Below are 19,671 nucleotides of genomic sequence, written 5' to 3'. Positions count from 1 at the left end.
TTGGGGCTCCAGGGGATGAGCCCGCTGGTGGATAAACAAGGTATTTACAGGTTTACATACATAATAACATTCCCCCCCCCCCCGCCCCCCCAAAGTCAATAGTGTAATTTCAAGGTGAGTCAATCTGGGACCTTTCCCTGGTTGATCGTCTTGGTGCAAATGCTGGTTTTGGTGAGTCGTTTATTGGGCCCTCGCTGGGCTGCTGTGCAGCTGGCCTTCCTGGGCTGCTTGGTGTGGTGAGTCCTGCTGGGCTGCTGCGGGTGATGGGTTCTGCTTCATGGTCAACCGCTGTGTCGGTTGCCACTGGTGTGTGTATTGGGGGATCAAAAAGGTGGAGTCTAATATGGGTTGCTCTGGATAGTCCGTGAATCTGAGTTTGGTTTGGTCCAAGTGTTTCCTGTAGATGAGTCCATTTGAAAGTTTGACCCGAAACACCCTACTCCCGTCTTTGGACACGACAGTGCTGGGAAGCCACTTAGGACCTTGTCCATAGTTCAACACAATATAGAATCATTAATCTCAATTTTGCGTGACACATTTGTGCTATCATGATAGGTACTTTGTTGAAGCCGCCTGCTCTCTACCTGTTCGTGTAGATCAGGGTGGACTAACGAGAGCCTTGTCTTAAGTTCCCTTTTCATGAGCAGTTCAGCGGGTGGAATCCCAGTGAGCGAATGGGGTCTCATGCGGTAACGAAGCAGGACTCGGGATAGGCGAGTCTGCAGAGAGCCTTCAGTTAACCTGCTTGATTGTTTGCACTGCTCTCTCTGCCTGACCATTGGATGCTGGTTTGAACGGGGCAGATGTAACATGTTTGATCCCATTGCGGGATCTTTGAACTCGACACTGGTGAAACATGGCCCGTTGTCACTCGCAAGGACATCAGGCAGGCCGTGTGTGATAAACATGGCCCGCAGGCTTTCAGTGGTGGCAGCGGACGTGCTTGCCGACATTATCTCGCATTCAATCCATTTGGAGTATGCATCTACAAACACTAGGAACATTTTTCCCAAGAACGGGCCTGCATAGTCGACATGGACCCTAGACCACGGTTTGGATGGCCAAGACCATAAACTAAGTGGTGCCTCCCTGGGTGCATTGCTTAACTGTGAACATGTGTTACATTTGTGCACGCAGGATTCTAAGTCTGCATCGATACCGGGCCACCACACGTGGGATCTGGCTATCGCTTTCATCATTACAATGCCTGGCTATGGAGATCACTAATGAAAGTGTCCCTGCCTTTTTTTGGTAGTACTACCCGATTACCCCACAGAAGGCAGTCTGCCTGTATAGACATTTCATCTTTGCGCCGCTGGTACGGCTTTATTTCTTCCTGCATTTCTAATGGGACACTGGACCAGCTCCCGTGAAGCGCACAGTTTTTTTTACTCGGGATAGTAAGAGGTCCTGGCTCATCCAGGTTCTAATCTGTCGAACGGTAACAGGTGATTGCTCACTCGAATACTTCCATTACCATGACTAAATCTGCGGGCTGTGCCATTTCCACCCCCAGTGGGCAATGGCAGCCTACTGAGAGCATCGGCACAGTTTTCTGTGCCTGGCCTGTGGCGGATGGCGTAGTTGTATGCGGACAACGTGAGCGCCCATCTCTGGATGCGGGCCAATGCGTTGGTATTTATCCTCTTACTTTCAGAAAAGAGGGATATCAGTGGCTTATGGCCAGTTTCCAATTCAAATTTGAGCCTGAACAGATATTGATGCATTTTCTTTACCCCATAGACACATGCTAACGCTTCTTTTACAATCATGCTGTAGGCTCTCTCAGCCTTAGACAGACTTCTGGATGCATATGCAACCGATTGCAATTTCCCAGATTCATTAGCTTGTTGCAATTCACACCCGACACCGTATGACGACGAATCACATGCTAGTACCAAACGCTTACATGGATCATACAACACAAGCAATTTGTTTGAGTTAACAGTTTTCTAGCTTTTACAAAGGCATTTTCTTGGCTTTTACCCCATACCCATTCGTATCCTTTACGCAGTAAGACGTGCAGTGGTTCTAATAGTGTGCTGAGATCCGGTAAAAAATTACCAAAGTAGTTCAGGAGTCCTAGAAACGACCGCAGCTCCGTCACGTTCTGTGGCCTCGGTGCGTTCTCGATTGCCTCCGTCTTCGAATCGGTGCGACTGATGCCATTCGCCGCGATTTTTCTCCCCAGGAACTCTACTTCAGGCGCCAGGAAAATGCACTTCGAGCGTTTTAACCTGAGCCCCACGCGATTAAGCCGACTAAGAACCTCCTCCAGGTTCTGCAGATGCTCGACTGTGTTCTGAACCGTAACCAAGATGTCGTCCTGGAAGACCACGGTGGGACCGACTTCAGTAAGCTTTCCATGTTTCTTTGGAATATCACCGCGGCTGATCGAATCCCAAATGGGCATCTGTTGTAAATGAAGAGACCTTTGTGCTTGTTGATAATAAGAACATAAGAACATAAGAATTAGGAACAGGAGTAGGCCATCTAGCCCCTTGAGCCTGCTCCGCCATTCAACAAGATCATGGCTGATCTGGCCGTGGACTCAGCTCCACTTACCCGCCTGCTCCCCATAACCCTTAATTCCCTTATTGGTTAAAAATCTATCTATCTGTGATTTGAATACATTCAATGAGCTTGCCTCAACTGCTTCCTTGGGCAGAGAATTCCACAGATTCACAACCCTCTGGGAGAAGAAATTCCTTCTCAACTTGGTTTTAAATTGGCTCCCCCGTATTTTGAGGCTGTACCCCCTAGTTCTAGTCTTCCCAACCAGTGGAAACAACCTCTCTGCCTCTATCTTGTCTATCCCTTTCATGATTTTAAATGTTTCTATAAGATCACCCCTCATCCTTCTGAACTCCAATGAGTAAAGACCCAGTCTACTCAATCTATCATCATAAGGTAACCCCTCATCTCCGGAATCAGCCGAGTGAATCGTCTCTGTACCCCCTCCAAGGCTAGTATATCCTTCCTTAAGTAAGGTGATCAAAACTGCACGCAGTATTCCAGGTGCGGCCTCACCAATACCCTGTACAGTTGCAGCAGGACCTCCCTGCTTTTGTACTGCATCTCTCTCGCAATGAAGGCCAACATTCCATTCGCCTTCCTGATTACCTGCTGCACCTGCAAACTTAACTTTTTGGGATTCATTGACAAGGACCCCCAGGTCCCTCTGCACCGCAGCATGTTGTAATTTCTCCCCATTCAAATAATATTCCCTTTTACTGTTTTTTTTCCCAAGGTGGATGACCTCACATTTTCCAACATTGTATTCCATCTGTCAAACCTTAGCCCATTCGCTTAACCTATCTAAATCTCTTTGAAGCCTCTCTGTGTCCTCTACACAACCCGCTTTCCCATTAATCTTTGTGTCATCTGCAAATTTTGTTACACTACACTCTGTCCCAGGTGATGCAGGTGAGGCCCTTCGATGATTCCTCCAGCTCCTGCCTCATGTAGGAGTCCAGCTTTGTGAACCTCCCGCCAGCGTCGCAAAAAGGTCGTCTGCCTTTGGTAGTGGGTATTGATCCTGCAAGGAGAAACGATTGATAGTTACTTTGTGATCACCATTCTGATGGTGCTGTCTCCCTTGAGGACTGGAACAATCGGACTGGCCCACTCGTTGAATTCGATCGGCGAAATGATGCCCTCTCGTTGCAGCCAGTCCAACTCAATCTCCACCCTCTCATCATGTGCGGTACTGCTCTTGCCTTCCGATGGATGGGTCGCGCCCCCGAAATTAGGTGGATCTACACTTTTGCTCCTTTGAACTTCGAGCAGCGAGGGAAACTTTTTTAGGACCTGGGCACACGACGTGTCGTCGACGGACGAGAGCGCTCGGACATCGTTCCAGTTCCAGCGTATCTTCCCCAGCCAGTTCCTGCCGAGCAGCTTGGGGCCATCGCCCGTTACCACCCAGAGTGGTAACTTGTGCACCGCTCCATCATAGGAGATTTTACAGTAGCACTGCCGATTACGGGAATCAGTTCCTTTATGTAAGTTCTCAGTTTAGTGCGAATGGGAGTCAGGACTGGCCTTGAGGCCTTGCTGCACCACAATTTATCGCAAGTCTTTTTGCTCATAATGGACTGGCTCGCACCCATGTCCAGCTCCATTGACACTGGGAGTCCATTTAATTCAACCTTCAGCATTATCGGGGGACACTTTGTGGTAAATGTGTGCACCCCATATATCTCTGCCTCCTCGGTCTGAGGCTCTGGTTCGTTGTGATCTGCCGTGGATCTGTTCTCCTCTGCAACATGGTGGTTTGCAGGATTAGCAGGGTTTGCAGCTCGCCTGCACATACGTTGGAGATGTCCCATTGTTCCACAGTCCTTGCAAACGTACCCTGTGAAGCGGCATGAATGGAAACGATAATCACCCCCGCAGCACCAAAAAGATTTTAATGGCCTAGCATTCATCACCCTTGATGGTGGACTCTGAGACATCTGTGGGCATGCAGCTGCAGGCCTGTGAGGCCTGCCCTGTACATTACGATTCAAAACAACATTACTTTGTTCACAGTACTTGTCACAGCACTCGTGTGCTGAGAGATTTGCTTGGTATTGTTACTGGTGGCGATGAACGCCTGGGCTATCGCTATAGCTTTACTCAAGGTTGGGGTCTCTACAGTCAAAAGTTTGCGAAGTATTACTTCATGGCCAATGCCAAGTACAAAGAAGTCCTTGAGCATGTGCTCCAAATGTCCTTCAAATTCACAATGTCCTGCAAGGCGTCTTAGCTCGGCGACGTAGCTCGCCATTTCCTGGCCTTCAGATCTCTTGTACGTTTAGAACCGGTACCTCGCTATCAGAATGCTTTCCTTCGGGTTAAACTGCTCCCGGACCAGTGTGCACAAGTCATCATACGATTTCTCTGTGGGTTTCGCTAGAGCAAGCAGATTTTTCATGAGGCCATACGTTGGTGCCCCGCAAACGGTGCGGAGAATCGCCCTTCGTTTGGCAATGTTCGCTTCTCCTTCCAATCGTTGGCCACGAAGTGTTGGTCGAGTCGCTCCACAAAGTTTTCCCAATCATCTCCCTCCGAAAATTTCTCCAGGTTGCCCACTGTTCTCTGCATCGTTGTGGTGGGGTTCGTCATCTGTATCTCGTCACCAGTTAGTATGTAAAAATGAAGAGTCCGACTAAATACTGTGAGCTCAAAGTAAAGTGTGACCTTAGTCTTTTATTGCAGGTCTCCAGAGTGCCTCTCCAGCCTGTGTTGCCTCCTTAAGAGATTGTGGGATCCCTTGGGACTCCCTGGGATGAGCCCGCTGGTGGATAAACAACGTATTTACAGGTTAATTATATAACACTTCAGTGCTGTCCAATACCACTGGGCAGAGCCCTTACTCTGCCCATTGTTACTTCCAAATTGCATTAGGGTCATAGGATCCCAATTTGCTATTTCCGCTTACCTTAACACCTCAATCAAAATGATGGTGGGGATGGGGAGTTAAGTTCTGCTCAGCAATTTTGAGCATTGTTCTGGCCCGAAAATGAATGAAATTTGAGCCCATGGTGTATGGTGTGTCTATGTTGTGATCAGGAGGATATTGGCAATATACTCGCACATTTAATAATAAGTTTTACTTCTGACTATACGGCAAGATTTCCAAAAAGGCGTTTGACAAAGTTCCATACAAAGGGCTATTATTGTGCAGCTATATTACCAAGCACCTTGCCCTGCATATCAAGGCCAAATTCGGTGTCAGCATTTGCTCAGTGCTAATACACTTGCTTCTGAGTCAGAAGGTTGTGGGTTCATGTCCCACTCTAGAGACTTGAGCACAAAATCCAGGTTGACCCTTCAGTGCCTTTTTTTGGATCAGATGTTAAACTGAGGTCCCGTGGTCTATCAGATGGGCGTAAAAGATCCCATGGCACCATTCAAAGAGCAGGGGAGTTTCCCCTTGGTGTCCTGGCCAATATTTATCCCTCAACCAACCTCACCAGAACAGATTATCAGCTCATTATTTCATTGCTGTTTGTTGGACCTTGCTGTGTGTAAAATGGTTGCCACATTTCTATTACAACAGTGACAACACCTCACAAGTACTTACACTGGCATCTACCCAACAATGTGGAAAATTGCCCAGGTATGTCCTGTCCACAAAAAACAGGCAAATCCAATACGACCAATTACTGCCCCATCAGTCTATTCTCAATCACCACATGGACTGCAGTTCAAGAAGGCGGCTCAACACTACCTTCTCGAGGGCAATTAGGGAAACACCCACATCCCGGGGACGAATAACAAAAATGGCTGTAAAGTGATTTGTAGTGTCCCGAGGTTGGGAAAGGAGCTGAGCTATATAAGCTATTTTTCTTTAGTTACTCAGGAAGCTGCCATGACATTTTTATCACTTGACAATCTACCATATCAACCCTCATGATTTCGAATATATCTGAATTGTTGATTGGTGATCAGGGATATCTCTTGAAGTACTGGCTTATGATGCCATATGGCCATTGGAGACAGAGAAGGACAACAGATATGAGGCCTGTACCACTACAAGAAATGTCATACATACAGGAATTTATGTCTTGTTTTCGGTGTTTGGATAAATTTGGTGGAGCCCTGCAAACCAGCCCAGCAAGAATCATTGTAGCTTGCTGCATACTACATAATGTCATCGTAAGAAAGGCTTATTGTTTTTGGAATCTGAAGGCAACGATGAAAGGGCGTGGAAGGACCTCCCTTCCCACAGTATCAGGGGGGTGCAGAGGAAGAAGATGATGTGGATCAGAACAACCTGCAGCCAGAGAAAGGACAGCACAGCTATTAGCACAACAACATTTTCAATAAATAAATGTTGACTCACCAAAAAAGAGTCACTTCACATCTGCCTGTTCTCCCCCATCACCCTCACAAAGTACCTGACTCTTAAAGACTTTCAATGTTAACCCAGAAGGCATTTTACAACTGGAGGTCCTGGGCTGCAACATCTTTGAGAGCATCCTTCTTGTCCAGGACCTGATCCATGAAGATCAGAGGGCTAGTTTGTCAAGCACCTTACATACTTAGGATTACATAGAATATACGTCACAGAAACAGGCCATTCGGCCCAATCAGTCCATGCTGGCATTTATGCATTACTCGAGCCTCCTCCCGTCTTTCCTCATCTAATTCTATCAGCATAACCCTTCTCCCTCATATGCTTATCTAACCGCCCCTTAAATACTATTCGCTTCAACCACTCCCTATGGTAGCGAGTTCCACATTCTCACCATTCTTTGGGTAAGGAAGTTTATTCTGAATTCCCTATTGAATTTCTTGGTGACTATCTTATATTGATGGTCTCTAGTTTTGGTCTTCCCCACAGATGGAAACACTCGCTCTGTATCCACCCTTTCATCATTTTAAAGATCTTCCTGTTCCTCGAACAGGAGAAGGTATTTTGCAGGCTGCATCACCAATAGCTTTTTGGAGCTCTGTGGGCCTTGGAATTTGTGTTGAATTTTTTCTGTTACATCTGACTTTTGGAGATCAGAATACGATTCAGGTCAGCTTTGATGGATAAAATAGTCTGCTAACACTTCAAGTTAAAGCTGCCGTGAACAATATCTGCTTTGGTGAGTTGCTGCTTGGGTGAGATCGATCAGCATTAGTAGAGCTGTAATCCAGCAACAATTGCACCAATGGAGAAGAGGGAGAGAATATTGACGAGAAGAAAAAAAAGATCTATTCTCGCCCAAATGGTCATGCTTGAACCTAGGTAATGAGTTTCAGGTGGCTATTCAGCAAAGTAGGGCAATAGTGTAGATCACACTAATCCTGTTCACTTTTCAAACCCACACATGATTTTCAGTGGCAATCGTGGGACAGTCATTAGGAACAGCAACCCTGATTGATCTTTCCCTGCAGCCAATTGTAGCCCTCCCCTCTGTCATTGATCAGCTAACTCAGCACTGACCAGAGTGCAAACACAAGTCCTTTTTGGTTTGTGTGGGTCACTACCACATCCCTTGTGGTGTATTTAATCAGTGAGTCACAGGGGAGAACCCTCCATTATCATAGCTTTGGTTTGTATCTAAACTGCCATGTTTTTGTTAACATTTATTTCTTCATAAATCATGTATTTGTGCTGTGATGCAGCTTGACCACTGGGTGGTAGTAAAGCACACAGATTCATTGCATGGACTGAGACGGAGAAATGTTTCAGACATAAAACAGCGGAATTGCTTTGTGGATGCATGAGACACCCCCAAGAAGGCACCTCACCAACACTTACTCCAGGGCAATTTGGGTTGGCAATAAATACCGTCCTTGCCAGCAACGGCCACATCTCAGGAACGAATAAATAAAAAACGTTGGCCCAGAAATCCCGATCGAGGTCTTCCCGTGGGCAAACTACTGAAAAAAGGAAAGAAAATGCGCACTTACCTGAAGGTGCTGCGCCCGCTCGAGCTTCCGATCCTGAGGCCTTCACTCCCAACGCATCGGAGCGCGTGCACGTTGGGACATCCGTATGCTGGAGCTGGAGTCACATGGCTCTGGGCAGCCAATCAAGGTACAGTATTTTCTCATTCATAATAATGGGAACAAACACACAAGACACTAATAAAAAATAGAAAAATACACTGCATATTTAAGAATCATTTAAATTAAACTTCTTAGGAAAAAATATATTTTCCTGACTTTTTAAAAAAGTTTTTTTAATTATGCCTTAAAATAAACTTACTGTAGCGGGGAGGGTTTTTAAACAATAAAATATGTTTTCATATGTGTTTATTTAATTTAATTTTAATGTTTATGTATGTTTTTAAACACTTGCGCCTGTAAAAGTAGGCTATACGCCAGCTTTTTCAGGCGCAAGATTTTTGAGGACATTTGCTGGGCATGATATTCGTAAATATTGCAAATCTTGCCCTTGCAAGTGTCCTCGCTCCCGATCTGCGGATGATCTGTCAAGCTCTAGTTTGACAGATCGGAAAAGCCGGTTTTCAGTGCATGCGCATTGCACGCTGAAAACAGGCTTTTCCGCTGCCTTCCAGGGTTCATAGAAACTACATACGGGTCCGGGACACCGGAATTTCAGACTTCGTGAGGTCTGTGCCGCCTCCAGCCAACATAGGTGGACAAGATTGGCCCCGCTGACCTCCTCCACTCCAGACATTTAAGCTCATCTTTAAAAAAAATGCTGCTGCTTGCAGTTTCTCGTAACAACAGGAGGAGGCCATTCAGCCTCTTGAATCTGTTCATCAGTCCATTCAATTAGATCGTGGCTGATCTGTATCTTAACTCCATCTACCCGCCTTGGATCCATAACCTTCACCTAACAAAAATCCATCAATCTGAGTTTTGAAATTTTCAGTTGACCCTCAGCCGTGGCTCTGGGGAGCACCTCGCCTCTGAGTCAGAAGGTTGTGGGTTCAAGTCCTTATCCAGAGACTCGAGCACAAAAATCTCGGCTGACACTCACGATGCAGTGCTGAGGGAGCGCTGCACTGTCGGAGATGCCATCTTTCAGATGAGACATTAAACCTCTCAGGTGGATGTAGTTCAAAGAAGAGCAGGGGAGTTATCCCCTGTATCCTGACCAATATTTATCCCTCAATCAACATCACTAAAGCAGATTATCTGGTTATTATCACATTGCTGGTTATGGGAGTTTGCTGTGCGCAAATTAGCTACCGCGTTTTCTACATTACAACAGTGACTACACTTCAAAACCACTTCATTGGCTGTAAAGCGCTTTGGGACACCCCGAGGTCATGAAAGGCGCTATAGAAATGCAAGTGTCATATATCTCACACTACTGTATATAACTGTATTTTACCATGCTATACATGACTGTAACTAGATATGACCCTTAACCACAAGCATACTTTACCACCAGGGGTGCACTTGCAGGAGACACTGCATACCTGTTCCACACAGGTATATAAAGGCAGGTCTCAGGCAAGTGTGGCACTCGAGAGCTGTGAAATAAAGGTGCAGGTCCAGAGTGACCTTGACTTCAGCATATGCCTCATGTATGTCTGTACTGCAGGGTCAGGACTTTACAGTGGCGACGAGTTATGGGATCACAGAATCCACAGAATGGCTGCCAATGGCTCAGATGAGAAATACAATGCTGGAGACAATTGGGAGGACTTTATAGAAAGGCTCCAGCAAAGCTTTGTAACCAAAGACTGGTTGGGCGACGATAAGGCAGACAAGAGAAGAGCCCATCTCTTGATCAGCTGTGGCTCGAAAACATACGCCTTAATGAAAAGGACCTGCTGGCACCCGAGAAACCAGCAAGCAAGTCGTTTGAAGAGTTGAGCACACTAGTGAGAGACCACCTGAAGCCAGCGAGCAGCCTACACATGGCCAGACGCAGGTTCTACAACTACAGACGCTGTGTGGGCCAGAGCATACCCGACTTTGTGGCGGAACTTCGGAGGCGGGCTAGTTTATGTGAGTTCTCCGATGAACTAAGGAGAGAAACACTGAGAGACTTTTTTATTGAAGGAATAGGCCATGCAGGCATATTCCGAAAGCTTATAGAGACCAAGAACTTGACCCTAGAGGCTGCATCACTGGTCGCACAGACATTCTTGGCAGGAGAAGAAGAAACGAGGTTGATCTATACTGCGGGTACGACAACTAACGAAACATCGGAACAAGGGGTTCACAGCGTGAAACAAGCCACTACCCCCACACACAGACAAAGGCAGGAGAGCAGGCCTTCAACAGCAGGCAGTGGTGCCAGAAGCCATCAAGGGCCACATGAACGACCGTTCACACCTCATCAACCCAGAATGCGAGCAATCAACTACAGACTGAGAGAAGCTCAAAAGAGATCAGCCAGACGCAGCTCATCCTTCGGAAACAATGGAAGCGGTCTGTGCTGGAGATGTGGGGGAAGGCATTCAATAAGGGGGTGTCGATTTCAGCATGCTGGTTGCAGAAACTGCAACTATACAGGGCATCTGGCTCGCATGTGCATAAAAATAGCAGCTCGGCTGGTATACGAATCGGAAGGGTCGGAAAGCAGACCAGAAGATGGTGGGGACAGTGCCCGGGACGCCAAAGTACAGCGGGTCAACACGATCAATGTCCACTGTTCTTCCAACAAGATGCCTCCAATAATGATGAGGGTCCTACTCAACGGGATACCCGTCAACATGGAACTGGACACGGGAGCTAGTCAATCTCTCATGAGCGTCCAACAATTTGAACAGCTGTGGCCGCACAAAAGCAACAGACCAAAACTCACAAGGATCGACACCAAACTAAGGACCTATACCAAAGAAATCATCCCAGTCCTTGGCAGCGCCATGCTCTCAGTCACACACAAAGGGACGGTGAACTGACTTCCCCTGTGGATTGTCCCTGGAGGTCTCCCCACATTGTTGGGGAGAAGCTGGCTGGCAAAACTAAATTGGAAATGGGATGATGTTCATGCCATGTTGTCAGAGGAACGGACCTCCTGCTCAACAGTTCTAAGTCGTTTTGAACATCTCTTTCAGCCAGGTGTGGGCACTTTCAAAGGGGCTAAAGTTAAAATCTACACCACACAGGATGCCAGACCAGTCCATCACAAGGCTAGAGCTGTGCCTTACGTGATGAGGGAAAAGATTGAACACGAACTGGACCGGCTTCTGCGGGAAGGCATTATCTCACCCGTGGAATTTAGCGACTGGGCAAGTCCCATCGTCCCTGCCATGAAGCCTGATGGATCCGTACGAATCTGTGGGGATTACAAGTCTACCATAAACAGAGTCTCTGTGCAGGACCAATACCCGCTGCCCAGAGCGGAGGACGTATTTACCACGTTGGCTGGAGGAAAACTTTTCTCGAAACTAGATCTCACATCTGTGTATATGACGCAAGAACTGACCGAAGAGTCTAACCTACTCACCACCATCAACACGCATTGAGGCCTTTTTATGTACAATCGATTCCCATTCGGCATCAGGTCGGCACCTGCTACATTCCAGTGCAACATGGAGCGTCTGCTCAAGTCCATCCTGGGGACAGTTGTGTTTCAAGATGACATACTTATCACGGGCAGGGACACCGACTCCCATCTCCGCAATTTGGAGGAAGTACTAAGTCGAGTTAAGAAATCCAAGTGTCTGTTTCTCGTGCCCGAGGTTGAATTTTTGGGCAGAAGGATTGCTGCTGATGGAATCCGCCCAACAGAATCCAAAACCGAAGCAATTCGTCTGGTACCCAGGCCCCGGAATGTCTCGCGTCTTTCTCGGGCTACTCAATTACTTTGGGAACTTTATGCAGAATTTGAGCACGCTGTTGGAGCCTCTCCACGTGCTACTCAGAAAGGGGTGCAATTGGTTTTGGGGGGACGTCTAAGAACGCGCCTTCAATAAGGCATGCAACCTTCTATGTTCCAACAGTGTTTTAGCCTTTTTTGACCCAGGTAAAAAGTTAGTTCTTACTTGTGATGCATCAGCGTACGGGGTCAGGTGCGTTTTACAGCATGTCAATGATGCGGGTAAATCACAACCCATTGCTTATGCCTCCAGGTCACTTTCGCGGGTGGAGCGCGGGTACGGTATGGTTGAGAAGGAGGTGCTCGCATGCGTGTGCGGTGTCAAAATGATGCACCAATACCTTTTCGGGGCCAAGTTCGCGTTAGAAACCAACCACAAACCCCTCACGTCCCTGCTATCCGAGTGCAAGGCAATAAACGCATTCAGCAGTGGGCACTCATGCTGGCGTCTTATGACTACACAATAAGGCACAGACCAGGCACAGACAACTGTGCCGACGCGCTTAGCAGGCTACCCCTGGCGACCATGGAAGGGTCCGACGAACAGGACTGTGAGATGGTCATGGTAATCAATGCCTTTGAATCCACAGGTTCACCCATGACGGCTCGCCAAATCAGAGCCTGGACGGCCAGCGACCCCACGTTATGCTTAGTCAAAAGATGTGTTTTAACTGGTGACTGGGCAGAGGCTCGCGATGCCTGCCCCGAGGAGATCAAATCTTTCCATAGGTGCATGCATGAACTATCACTACAGGCAAGACTGCCTGATGTGGGGAAGCCGAGTAGTTATGCCCTTGCGAGGCAGAGAGGCGTTTGTCCGGGAGCTCCACCGCGAGCACCTGGGAATCGTCCTTATGAAGGCCATAGCCAGATCCCACGTCTGGTGGCGTGGACTTGGAGCTCTGCGTCTGGCAGTGCACCATTTGTGCCCAACTCAGTAATGCCCCCAGGGAGGCCCCCCTGAGCCCCTGGCCCTGGCCCACCAAACCATGGTCGCGGGTGCATGTAGACTATACGGGCCCATTCATGGGCTAAATGTTCCTCGTAGTCGTCGATGCATTTTCAAAGTGGATCGAGTGCACCATTTTAAACTCGAGCACCACCTCCACCACTGTGGAGAGCCTTAGAACCATGTTTGCAACGCATGGAATTCCTGACATATTGGTCAGTGATAATGGTCCGTGCTTCACCAGCACAGAATTTCACGATTTTATAGTTGACCATGGCATAAATCACGTTAAGACGGCACTGTCCAAGCCGGCCTCTAACGGCCAGACGGAGCGAGCAGTGCAAATCGTTAAATAATGCATACTAAAAATCCAAAGTCCCACGCTGCAGAGCCGCCTGTTGCGACTGCTGCTGGCATACAGATCTCGTCCGCATTCGCTGACTGGGGTTCCCCCTGCGCAACTATTGATGAAACGGACCTTAAAGACTAGGGTCTCATTAATCCTCCCAGACATGCATGAAATTGTTGAGGCAAAGCGTCAGAAGCTAACTGAGTACCATGACCGAAATTCGAGGGGGAGATGGAATGAGATAGGGGACAAAGTGTTTGTGCTAAACTATGGCAGGGGTCCCAAATGGCTTGCAGGGACAGTAACAGGCAAGGAAGGAAACAGGCTACTGGTTGTACAAATGGACTATGGCCAAACCTGCTGGAGGCATGTAGACCAAGTAAAAAGTAGATTCACCAACAACACTGCAGAACCAGAGGCAGACTACAATGTGGAACTCACACCACACCTGGTGGACAGACAGAGGGAACAACCTGAGGAAAGGGCAGTCTCAACAGACAGCCCAGGCGAGATACCAGCAATCATACTGAACGAAACAGACAGCTCAGGCGAGATACCAGCAATCACACCGAATGAAAAACAGGCACCAAGGCAAACAACTGAACCACAACTAAGTCGCTCCATGCGAGAGCATAGACCACCTGAGAGACTGAATCTATAAAGACACTAAGACCTTGGGGGAGGGTGATGTCATGTATCTCACACTAATGTATATAAATGTATCTTACCATGCTGTACATGACTGTAACTAGATATGACCTGTAACCACAAGCATACTTTACCATCAAGGGTGTACTTGCAGGAGACACTGCATACCTGATCCACACAGGTATATAAAGGCAGGTCTCAGGCAAGAGTGGCACTCGAGAGCTGTGAAATAAAGGTGCAGGTCCAGAGTGACCTTGACTTCAGCATATGCCTCGTGTAAGTCTGTACTGCAGGGTCAGGACTTTACAAACAGATTTTTGGAGGAATGAGTTCCAGATTTTCACCGGCCTTTATGTGAGGCTATTCTGCGATACAGCTTGGCTGAGGTATCGAAGATTGCTTCAGGGGTTAGACTTCTGTTTTAACACAGTTTGAGCTGAGAATTGGTCTGAGAAGAAATAATATTTTTAACTCAATTGAGGGTTGTTGCTGAGAGGTTTTTTTTGGCTGCTGGAGAGTCTAGAACCCAGGGGTCACAGTCTCAGGATAAGAGATTGGTCATTTAAGACTGAGATGAGGAATTTCTTCACTCAGAGGGTTGTGAATCTTTAGAATTCTATGGGTAATCAAGGGATATGGGGATCGGGCAGGAAAGTGGAGTTGAGTTCAACGATCAGCCATGATCTTATTGAATGGCTGGACAGGCTCGAGGAGCCGTTTTGCCTACTCCTGCTCTTATTTCTTATGTTCTTATGGCCCAGGAAAGCACAACAGCACCTTGTGGTCTTAAGAAGTGCTGAGAATTTTGTCCCTGTGTAGGCCAGCTGTTCTGTGATTCAGGTGCAGGAATTAGTTGCCCTTATCTGATAATGATGCCAGCTCATATAATTTTCTGATCCTCTAGGGGTGTCGCTCATGGTGCTTGTGGGAGTGCCAGACCCGAGATTCCGGGAGCCACAAGCCGGAGGAGTGCTGGAAGCTTTTTCTGGTGTTGGAATATGAGATGAATGGGGAAGCGAGGTTGAAAATAGCACCAGGTTGAGGTGACACCGAACATGGGTATGAATTTCTTGGCCTTTTTCATTAATTTAGGATCTTTTATGTGTGTGGGATGCTGTTCAGATGTGGGTCACTTCCTTCTCCCAACCCCAATTTCAATATTTTCTGGACTCCTAATGGGCCTTCTGCATTGCTTGAATAGAGGCTGCCTCAGGCCTTCATGCTCGATTTATATGGGGAACAGATGTCCAATTTGTTGGAAGCACGTCAGGTGCTTTCCATCAGATTATCATGTCTCTACATTACACACAGCTGCAGATCTTAGTGGGCAGATTGATGTGATTTGTTCTGTGGTCTGGGACTCATGGCCACAGTCGCACTTCGGGTGTCCCTCATCGTCCACTTGTGGAGCACGTGGCTGCATCGTGAGTGCCCCGTGCTGATTCTTCGAGGGCAGTCGAAGCCAGGGACCACAGCTGCACTTAAACTGCAGAATATAAATGGTGTTATATGGTGAGATGTTCATATGTCTTAATCTCTGCCTTGTGGTTGGTATCTGTTTTCCTTACATCTGTTTGAAGTGCCTTGGGAGGTTTCCTTGTGTTAAGGTGCAATTATAAATGTAAGTTTCTGCTCTTGTCCTTATACCATGAACAGCACTACAGCACAAATGCAAATATTTCATGAAAATGATCATCATTTCGTACAAAGAATAACACTTAACCGGCAACAGTGTGTATTCCAGAATTTATTATAGTGCAAATTCTCTGCATAAAAAAAAATAGTCTCTTTAGTGGTTGCTGAAGACATCAGCAGATAGGATGAGTTACTTAGCCACGTAGTTCAGGAGAGCCGAATTAGTACTAGTATTTGAGAAATTATTTTTTTACTTTCTGTTTTGAATAGGAGTTTCTTAAACTTCTCCAAATCAACTTTTCACTTATAGTACAGTGGAACTTTGCTTATCTACTACAATGTACCACATGGGATTGGGGGTAGTGTGCTGACGTGGATTGAGAACTGGTTGTCAGACAGGAAGCAAAGAGTAGGAGTAAACGGGTACTTTTCAGAATGGCAGGCAGTGACTAGTGGAGTGCCGCAAGGTTCTGTGCTGGGGCCCCAGCTGTTTACATTGTACATTAATGATTTAGACGAGGGGATTAAATGCAGTATCTCCAAATTTGCGGATGATACTAAGTTGGGTGGCAGTGTGAGCTGCGAGGAGGATGCTATTAGGCTGCAGAGTGACTTGGATAGGTTAGGTGAGTGGGCAAATGCATGGCAGATGAAGTATAATGTGGATAAATGTGAGGTTATCCACTTTGGTGGTAAAAACAGAGAGACAGACTATTATCTGAATGGTGACAGATTAGGAAAAGGGAAGGTGCAACGAGACCTGGGTGTCATGGTACATCAGTCATTGAAGGTTAGCATGCAGGTACAGCAGGCGGTTAAGAAAGCAAATGGCATGTTGGCCTTCATAGCGAGGGGATTTGAATACAGGGGCAGGGAGGTGTTGCTACAGTTGTACAGGGCCTTGGTGAGGCCACACCTGGAGTATTGTGTACAGTTTTGGTCTCCTAACTTGAGGAAGGACATTCTTGCTATTGAGGGAGTGCAGCGAAGGTTCACCAGACTGATTCCCGGGATGGCGGGACTGACCTATCAAGAAAGATTGGATCAACTGGGCTTGTATTCACTGGAGTTCAGAAGAATGAGAGGGGACCTCATAGAAACGTTTAAAATTCTGACGGGTTTAGACAGGTTAGATGCAGAAAGAATGTTCCCAATGTTGGGCAAGTCCAGAACCAGGGGTCACAGTCTGAGGATAAGGGGTAAGCCATTTAGGACCGAGATGAGGAGAAACTTCTTCACCCAGAGAGTGGTGAACCTGTGGAATTCTCTACCACAGAAAGTAGTTGAGGCCAATTCACTAAATATATTCAAAAGGGAGTTAGATGAAGTCCTTACTACTCGGGGGATCAAGGGTTATGGCGAGAAAGCAGGAAGGGGGTACTGAAGTTTCATGTTCAGCCATGAACTCATTGAATGGCGGTGCAGGCTAGAAGGGCTGAATGGCCTGCTCCTGCACCTATTTTCTATGTTTCTATGTTTCTAATGTACCCAGTTGGCAGTGTCCCCAAATTACATCCCCTGATTGTTACTCTGAACTTTGAAACCTCTACCTTGCCTCTGCTGAAATCAGTTTTCTTCAGAATTACTCACTTCAGATTGTCCTGCTAATCCATTACATAATTTGGGCGCTCATTGTTTCTCCATGTACCCTCGCACGATTGTGGACGTCGAACCTGCTATGAGAGTCAAGCACTGCAGCAGTGTGTTTAAACAGGCATGCTGTTGCTTTTAAAATTGATAGCTTTGTTCTGATCAATGTCCCAGAGGCTGACAACAGGATTGCCGGAGGTGATTTACATATTAACTTTAGTGCTTACCTCGAGCTGGGGCGGGAGTGTGCAGGCACAAGAGTCGGTCTTTGCCATTGGTGGAATGCTTTTTACCAGGGATTTGTGGGTCAAGGCTGGTACTTGGAAGGGTGATGAATCGATGTACTCACTTCTGCTTGCAGAGTTGAAAGAGTAGATAATCAATATTCCAGTGCAATAGAAATATATCCCTTTTTGGGCTAATTTCTTATTAAAGTATATTTTTTATAATTGACCAACTAGTTTTTTTCCAGTTCTGACGGTGGGGGGTGGGGGTGGGGGGGGGTCATCGACCTGAAACATTGGGCTGGATTTTCCGGTTCTTTGTGCTCTGTGTCTCGCTCTGGAGCAGTGTGAAAGGCGGCGATCATGTCTCCCACGCCCCGTCGTAATCCTCCGGTCAGGTTTTGCAGCGGCGCTGATCGGCACCACCTGGAAGAGCCCGGATGTGCAACGCCTCTGTTGCAACACCAGCAGTAGATTGGACTTTTGCCCGATCCGTCCGCCTGGAAGTGCGTCTGCAATGACCACCTGGGAAATCAGTGCGGTCCAGTATAGCCAGCGGCAGAGAGGAAAATAAAGTATTCCTAAGATACTGCCTGACCCGCTGAGATTTACAGCATTCCCAGAAGAGCCGAGGGCCCAGGGGCAGCACGGGCCAGCCCACACTGCGATATGTGTGCGCACTAGGTCCGTGCAGCAGAGCTGGTCCCCAGTCGTCCTGGGTAATCCTTGCCACTGGACCAAGACCTAGCTCTGTCAAGCCCGTGTGGTGGCTGGTGCAACGGTCACCACACGTTAAATAAATCCATGCATAGGTATCTTCCACCCTCCAAGATGTAGTTCAGGACCTGGAATACTAGGTCCTTCATTGAAACACCTGTGAACTCATCCCTTTTTGGCGTGGAAGCAAGTCATCCTCGCTTCGAGGGACTGCCTATGATGATGAGTAGAATACAGAGAGCTTCAGTAGGGCCAACTGCAGTAACACATCCTAGAGAAAGAATGAAGATTGGGGATGAATTATTAGTAATTGGAATTTTGTGGTCTACATTGATGCATGTAATCTTTGAATATTTAAGGAAGTTTGTTATTTCAACTGTGTGTGTTAGTTTAGGTCCTTCAGTTTTTTAAGCAAGTCATCTAATGTCATTATCCATGGCTGTGAGGTTTTCAAGACCAGAATATTTCCATTTGCAATACATTTTTTCACTCTGAACATAATTCTTGTATCTTTTCTATTCTCTATGTATTTTAGCACCTCTACTTTGTAGAATCCATGCAAAAACAATCAATTGGCTAAAGCACTTCTAAGATGGCTGTATACTGCAATGTAGTGGACAACGCCGTTATAAACAACAGTTTGGTCACTGGTGTTTCTTAAAAGCCAGTTCTTCATATTTATAATCAGGTTGGTGAAATAGCACCATTACGAAAGCAGTTGCATGTTACAATTCTGAGAAAGTTCAAACTTATCTTAAACAGAGTTCCATGATTAAAAAGTAGGTTGTAAAACATTCGAACAGACAAATTTCTTGTATTGTCAGCGTACTTCAGTGCTGTTAGTGGTGTATAGAGCATGTTGGTTTGGTAACAAAATACTGGCTGTTCTATTTTTATCACTTTGATGGTTGCCTTAAAAAAATTGGTGAAATGTAAACAAATTATTTATATTAACTATATCAGCAAATCACCTATCCCCTTGTTTCTGAAAATCTTCATATTGGAATGAATCTTAAATTAGTCATCATCCTTGGCAACCTCCACACATTACTGAAACCAGTTAGTCTGTTTTTACAGGCAAAAACAAATCATAAGGTGATGTCCCTTCCTTTCCTTTTTTAATTTTTTCACACATATTGCTGTTTGCTTATTTCTGAAGTTTTAAACTTTAATGAGGGTGTAAAATGGGCTGTAGTATTACTTGATTTGAAATGGACAGTCAATCTGCTATTGCCTGTTTTGCGCCTCTGCCGAAGCTGAATTTTATCCCAATTGTAGTTTTTTTGATCAAACTTGTCAACTGGTGTCAGCCTTGCATTTAGTTTAA

At 46.5% G+C, this 19,671-nt stretch overlaps 1 pseudogene; it reads right to left on the bottom strand.

Annotated features, from left to right (window-relative positions):
- Positions 1-19,028: 19,028 nt before the first annotated feature.
- LOC139238020 (retinol dehydrogenase 8-like) overlaps positions 19,029-19,671 on the bottom strand; it is a 34,263-nt pseudogene continuing 33,620 nt past the window's right edge.

Source organism: Pristiophorus japonicus, chromosome 24 (genome assembly GCF_044704955.1).
Source record: "Pristiophorus japonicus isolate sPriJap1 chromosome 24, sPriJap1.hap1, whole genome shotgun sequence".
Classification (NCBI taxonomy): domain Eukaryota; kingdom Metazoa; phylum Chordata; class Chondrichthyes; family Pristiophoridae; genus Pristiophorus; species Pristiophorus japonicus.
This window is presented reverse-complemented; position numbering and strand designations above follow the sequence as displayed.